The sequence below is a fragment of the Leptodactylus fuscus genome, chromosome 5 (genome assembly GCF_031893055.1).
Source record: "Leptodactylus fuscus isolate aLepFus1 chromosome 5, aLepFus1.hap2, whole genome shotgun sequence".
Taxonomy (NCBI): Eukaryota; Metazoa; Chordata; class Amphibia; order Anura; family Leptodactylidae; genus Leptodactylus; species Leptodactylus fuscus.
The window spans coordinates 94,985,212-94,991,313 of NC_134269.1; the positions used below are offsets into that span (position 1 = coordinate 94,985,212).

Sequence of the window (6,102 nt, forward strand, 5' to 3'; positions counted from 1 at the left end):
TCAATAATATTACAGAGAGGGACCTTTGTTATGTACACAGCAGTATGGTCTCCACCATTACAATACAGAGATGGAAAAAGGAGACTGGCTGTGGATTGTAACAGGATGAGAGTTATTCTATCCAGCACTATGCCTATGGGTCCCAGATACCCCTCCCCTTGGAAAAATTAAGGTAAAATTACTTATTATACATTGCTATTATTAGATCAATGCAGTTCCCCAGTGAAATTATACAAATGTATAGGAATGTACTAGGCATTCCTTAGAGGGGGGAAGATAAGGACAACTATTGGCCATACACCTTATTACTGTGTATGGCCAATAGTTTTGGGAAATCGCAGCATATCAATTATACCTACGGAAACGCCGGCAGTTTCCCTGTAGGTGTGATGTCCATGATGTCACATGATCGGGACCTGTGTTCTTATGCGTTGCGACGCAGGCCCCGGGTCACGTGACGTCCCATACATCATTGAAGATGGCTGACATCAGCAGGGACTGCACCGGAGCCAGGGAGAGGTAAATAACAGTGTTTTTTATGTTTGTATCCCCCCCTGGGTTTCAGAAAACAACCCAGAGTATAATAATTGTTCATAGTGTCCACAATGGGTCATAATACTGTGGGCAGGGGCTGCTATGGGGCATCATACTGTGTGCAGAAATGCGGGAAGGATGGGGGGTCGGTCGGTGTCTTCGGCATTGGTAGGGGAGGCTCCATGTGAAAAGTTTGCCACAGGGCTCCGCCATTCCTAGTTATGCCACAGCCCTCAACAATAAACTGATTGTATATTCACAACTGTACCAGGTATCTGCAACTTTTTTTGCTTCAGATTTTGCTGCAGTTTTTTGTACCAAAGTCAGGAGTGGGATGAGCAGTAGGAAAAAGTATAAGAGCTTCCTATATGTGTATCCCATTCTTTATGTGGCCATTCCTCAAAAAAAGCAGAAAAATCTGCAGCAAAAAAAAGCAACTTTTCTGCAACATGGGGCCTCGGCCTGGAAGAGATTTAGGCCGGCGCCCCATGTGGCGTGAATGTCACGGCAAAAACTGCAAGTTTTACAGTCTAGCGAATCCCATACACACTTTTTTGGGAAATCGCAGCATATCAATTATACCTACGGAAACGCCGGCAGTTTCCCTGTAGGTATAATTGAAGCAAAAAGTCCACAGAGAAAACCTGTGCAGACTTTCTGTGAAAAGCTCTGCGGGAAAAACTGCAATGCGTTTCTGCCGCAGTTTTTCCTGCAGCGCTTTTTCACTGCAGCCTTTAAACAGATCTCATCTACATGCTGTGACTAAAACCCTCAAAACAAAACCTACTTGACGCTAGGTTCACACTAGCGTTCGGCAGTCCGTTCTGTGGTTTCCGTCTTCTGCATGCAGAGGACGGAAATCTGTCATGCCGAGTCCAGCCGTGAGCGGTGGTGAGCGTTTTACGCTCTCCGCCGCGAAACCGGTTTTTTTAAACCAGACACAGAGTACTGCATGTCCGACTCTGTGTCCGATTTAAAAAAAAACGGTTTTGTGGCGGAGAGCATAAAACGCTCACCGCCGCTCACGGCTGGACATCTTTCAAACCCATTCAAATGAATGGGTCTGAAAGAGTTCTGCAGGTTTCCGTCTCCTGCCTTTGTTTTGTGCAGGAAACGGAAACTTGCAGAACGGAGACCGGGCGCAGATGTGAACGAGCCTTTAGGCTCCGTTCTCACTGAGTAATGCCCCGCTCATTCTGCACGTAAACGGAGCGCTGTAAAACAGAATCCCATTGATTTCAATGTGTAGTGCGCATAAGACGGCACCCATTGAAATCAATGGGATTCTGTTTTACAGCGCTCACTCTGACACGTGTATACGTGTCTAAATGAACGGCGCGCTTACGCCGTGTGAAGGGGCCCTAACAGTCTTGCCATAAACACATAGACTCCTGCCACATTCATTTTGACACGTTCTAGAAATATTTGATAAGGCACATATGCTTGGTGCACGGTCTGTTCATATATGCAACATTCATGACAAAAGGCTCAGGAGTAGTATGTTATGTCATGCCTGTGTTACATAACATTAACTACAATAGAATTGTGTATTTGTGGTGTGTCATCTGCCATGTAACTCGATTCTTCTACAATATATTCTATGTAAACAGGTCTCTTATATCACACAAGCATAGGGGTGATCACAAGGGGCAGGACTCATGAATAAATGATACCCCTAAAGTACAATACCTGGAAGTGAAACAGTAGAGCTAACTTTCCAGGGTTTTCAATGCAATAAAATCCTATATCTATTGTAAGCCAGCAGCATAGTATCTGGAAATAGTATACTGCAGTGGTCCTGAAGCGGGCTTTCACACATATTGCTGGTTGACAATGCATGATGTACTTCATGAATCAAGAAATTACCACAACCAAACACTATGATATTCCTGATCTTTTATTTTTGTCTGTTGATATCATCCATGAGCTATGAGTGCCGTTATCACATTTGCATGCATGTAGGATTAGGCACAGGTCAGTATTTGGTCAATCTACATCAGCGTTTGTAAGCCAAAACCAGGAGAGGAACCTAATGTACACAGAACAGGCACAAATGCAGCCGGGTCTCCCCAGCTCTCAGGAGCTCTGACCCGGTTTTAAAACTGCACAACCTCTTTCTTGTTGCAGGTGGTAAGTTTCAGGCAGTGAGAGGTAAGTGTGAGTGCAGTACTTATATCTCTATTCTCCAGTCCCTCACAATCCTTAGTACCGTACTAATATTCAACATTGTGTGGGACTATTTTACTGTTTGGGGACAGTGATGGGCGTTTAACCCCTTGATGTTTGGCCGCTTATACGCATTCCTATGGCGGCGAGGTATTCAATCCAATACTACTCACTCAACACTAATAAGGACGCAAGTCCGGCCTACGTGACATCACCAAGTAGGCCTGAAGCCTTCTGGTGTCCAGGAGAGGTAAGTAATAGTGTTTTTTATTTTCCCTCACCTCTCCTAGCCCTCTGATAATTATACTCGGAGGGGTCTGAAAAGACCCCCCCACCCCCCGAGTATAATGATAGCAGTGTTTGTGGGGTTCGCAAGCCTATGGCCTCACTTACTGATCCTGACTCTTGCTCACAGCCTACGCAGATGGAGAAGCACCGGCGGCCGTGATCAGGAGCCTGGATCGGTAAGTAAATAGGGCCCATTAACGGCTGGGGTTACTCCAGCTGGTAGCGGCTTATTTATAAAAAAAAAATAAATAAAAATTCTGCAGCGGTAGCAGCTGCCACTGGGCCCCCTAACATCCCAGGCCCTGTGGCTGCCGCTACTGCAGCTACCACAGTAGTTACACCCGTTAGGTTGGTTTATCTATTGCAGCATGGTACATTGTACAGTAGGTGAGAAGCAAAGCTTCAAGCATGTTAACAAGTAGCCATTCTGTTACTGAATAGCTGATCTGCAGGAGTCCTAGCTGTCCAACCCTGCAGATGTAATATTAATGTCCTATCCTAAGGGGCACAGGAAACACTCTGGGTGACAGGAGGTGTGGGGTTTCTAAAAGGGGGATGTGGCTTTGTGTTAAAGGGGGCATGGCCTGTAAACTTTCCTGTCGAATTTTACAACATGATGTAGTCCACAGAAGTCTAAATAATGAATGATAAAAGGCTATTAACCATGTGCTGTCTATGGAGTGTACTACAACTGCTTCTGCAAGGACTGGGCATGAGATGAGCTGGCCCAGGAGATGCGTCCTGGTAAGTGTGAGTGAAGTAAGACTGCACAGCAGACCAAGCTTGGTAGCTTACTCGCCTAAGTCCCTTTACAATAGATACCATAGTCCTCTGATCCCTTTCCAGTCCTGCAAGCAGAATTTTCCACTCTTTTTGGGCGGAAACATGGCGGACCCCATTATAGTCTATGGGGTCCACGGATTTACAAGGTAACTGCTTTTTAAACAGATTAGGTTTCCACTGGGGGGTCCCAGCAATGTTATTTTATTATTACAATTTAACTAATATTTTTGATGCTGTGGATCTAGTGTTAGCAGCTGTGATAAGTTCCAGCATCGATCGTGGCTGTTAGCGGTGGCTGCTGGCTGTATTATAAAGCCAACTTCCCAGAGTATGGAGCGGACAGCTCCTGAGCCCTCTCCATACAGCCCCTCATTTCTAATCATGTACATGATTTTGTGTGAAGGTGTTAATGTCACTGTGCAACCCTCATCACCAATCATCTTACTCATAGAGGTAAAAGGGTAGTAATCTAAGGCAAACGGTAAGTAGCAAGCCTAACAAATATGAGCCAGCTAAAATTTGCATTTGGCTGTATCGTGGGCCCCCAGAACAAATTCTACTGGTCAGCTCCAACCCGACATTGCTTCCATCAAACACACCTACACAGTTAGGAAACTATGCACAATCCCTTAGCAATCCAAAACCATTCTTCTTTCATGAGCACTGAAATCATTGTTGGTCTCAATCGCTGCCAGATCACTTCATAGGTGACTCTGACAATCTGTAAAATGGTGGAGCACCTCAACAGATGCAGTGATGCAAGTTAGGCTAGGTTCATACCTGCACCCGCACTCTGCCTGGGGATTCCTTTCCACATTCTGCTTTGAAATGTGGAGAGTAAAGTCCTGCAAGCAGAATTTTCCACTCTTTTTGGGCGGAAACATGGCGGACCCCATTATAGTCTATGGGGTCCACGGATTTACAAGGTAACTGTTTTTTAAACAGATTAGGTTTCCACTGGGGGGTCCCCAAGTGGACCCACTGAACAGAAACCCGAACGCAGGTGTGAACTCGCAGGTGTGAACTTAGCGGAAGTTCACAGAAAAAAAAACAACACACACACACACACACACACAAAATGGTGGTGCTAGCTGGACCCTGGCAATTTGTTGGTATCAGGCAAAGGGGAGCAATATACTAGAGTTAGCTGACTGATGAGAAAGGACATGAAACATCCCAGGTAGTAACATCATAGGTAGACGTCCCATGTCCTTCTCTGAGGCTGCTGCTTGGCCTCATCAGTCTTGTGCGGCATGAGACTTCTGCCGGAAGAAACGGTGGCGTGGCAGGACCACACTGGGAGGCACTGGGGACAGGCGAGTATGTATTTTTTTTTGTATGTTTGGTTTTTTCTCACCTTTCCCAGATTAAAATAAAAAGTAAATTGTCCTGGACAACTCCTTTAAATAATATTGGGGAGGCTTTTTTTGGAGGCTGATTCCTGATCAAAAAACTCCGTGTGAACTCAGCCTTAAGGAGGTTGTTCAGACAAAAAATTATTTTTAAAATAGGCTGAGGTAGGTTAAAAAAAAAAAAAAATCATACTCACTTGTCCCCAATGCTCTGAGGTCCTTCCATCGCGGTCCTGCCCTGGTGCCCCAGCGTCTTCTAGACACGGGCTGTGACATCCCGGGTCCCTTCTGTTGATTGACCTCAGTGGTCACGTCTGGTGGGGACTTGCATTGGAAGACAACAATAGACCAGCAGGGCTGGGCCAGGCGGCATTGGGAACAGGTATGTTGGGGGGTTTTCACCTCCGCCGGCCAATTTAAAATATAAATTTTTTGCCTGGGCAACTCCTTTAGGGACATAGATACCAAAATAAGAGTCCTACTGCTCTGCACCACTTAAAAAAGTCTGTGCAACAGTACATTATTTTATTCACAATGGTGATCAATTAAAAGTTGTATGCACAATAAAAAAAACCTGATCTGTGAATAAATCTGCAGATATTGTATGAAACTATATCATCTGTACATGAAATGTTACCTGCAGACAGATGCTTACATTACATGTGTATACCTGTACTCTTCTGCATCAGATACTGTTACATATGCCAGGTATGATGTAACCACAGATATGTCATACCACAGGTCATCATCATGTGATCGGACTTTGACACCGTCCTTATCACTAAGTTCTGTGTAATTCCATAGCTACATAATATGTGTGCCAATCGTCACAGTATGCCAGAGCTTGTTTTCCTTCCCAGATCCAAGGATAATCATTCATTCACTAGGACTGTTGTTTCCCGTTTTGGACATGGCTCAATGTTAGTACTAATTTGGGAATATCTGTGTTCCTCTTTCTGTCCATCCCTAGAGGAGCAAG

General features: G+C 45.0%; 1 protein-coding gene across 1 annotated transcript in view; it reads right to left on the reverse strand.

The window, feature by feature from the left end:
• CIB2 (calcium and integrin binding family member 2) overlaps positions 1-6,102 on the reverse strand; it is a 67,442-nt gene that overhangs the window by 50,637 nt on the left and 10,703 nt on the right. The gene's annotated exons all lie outside the window — the stretch shown is intronic.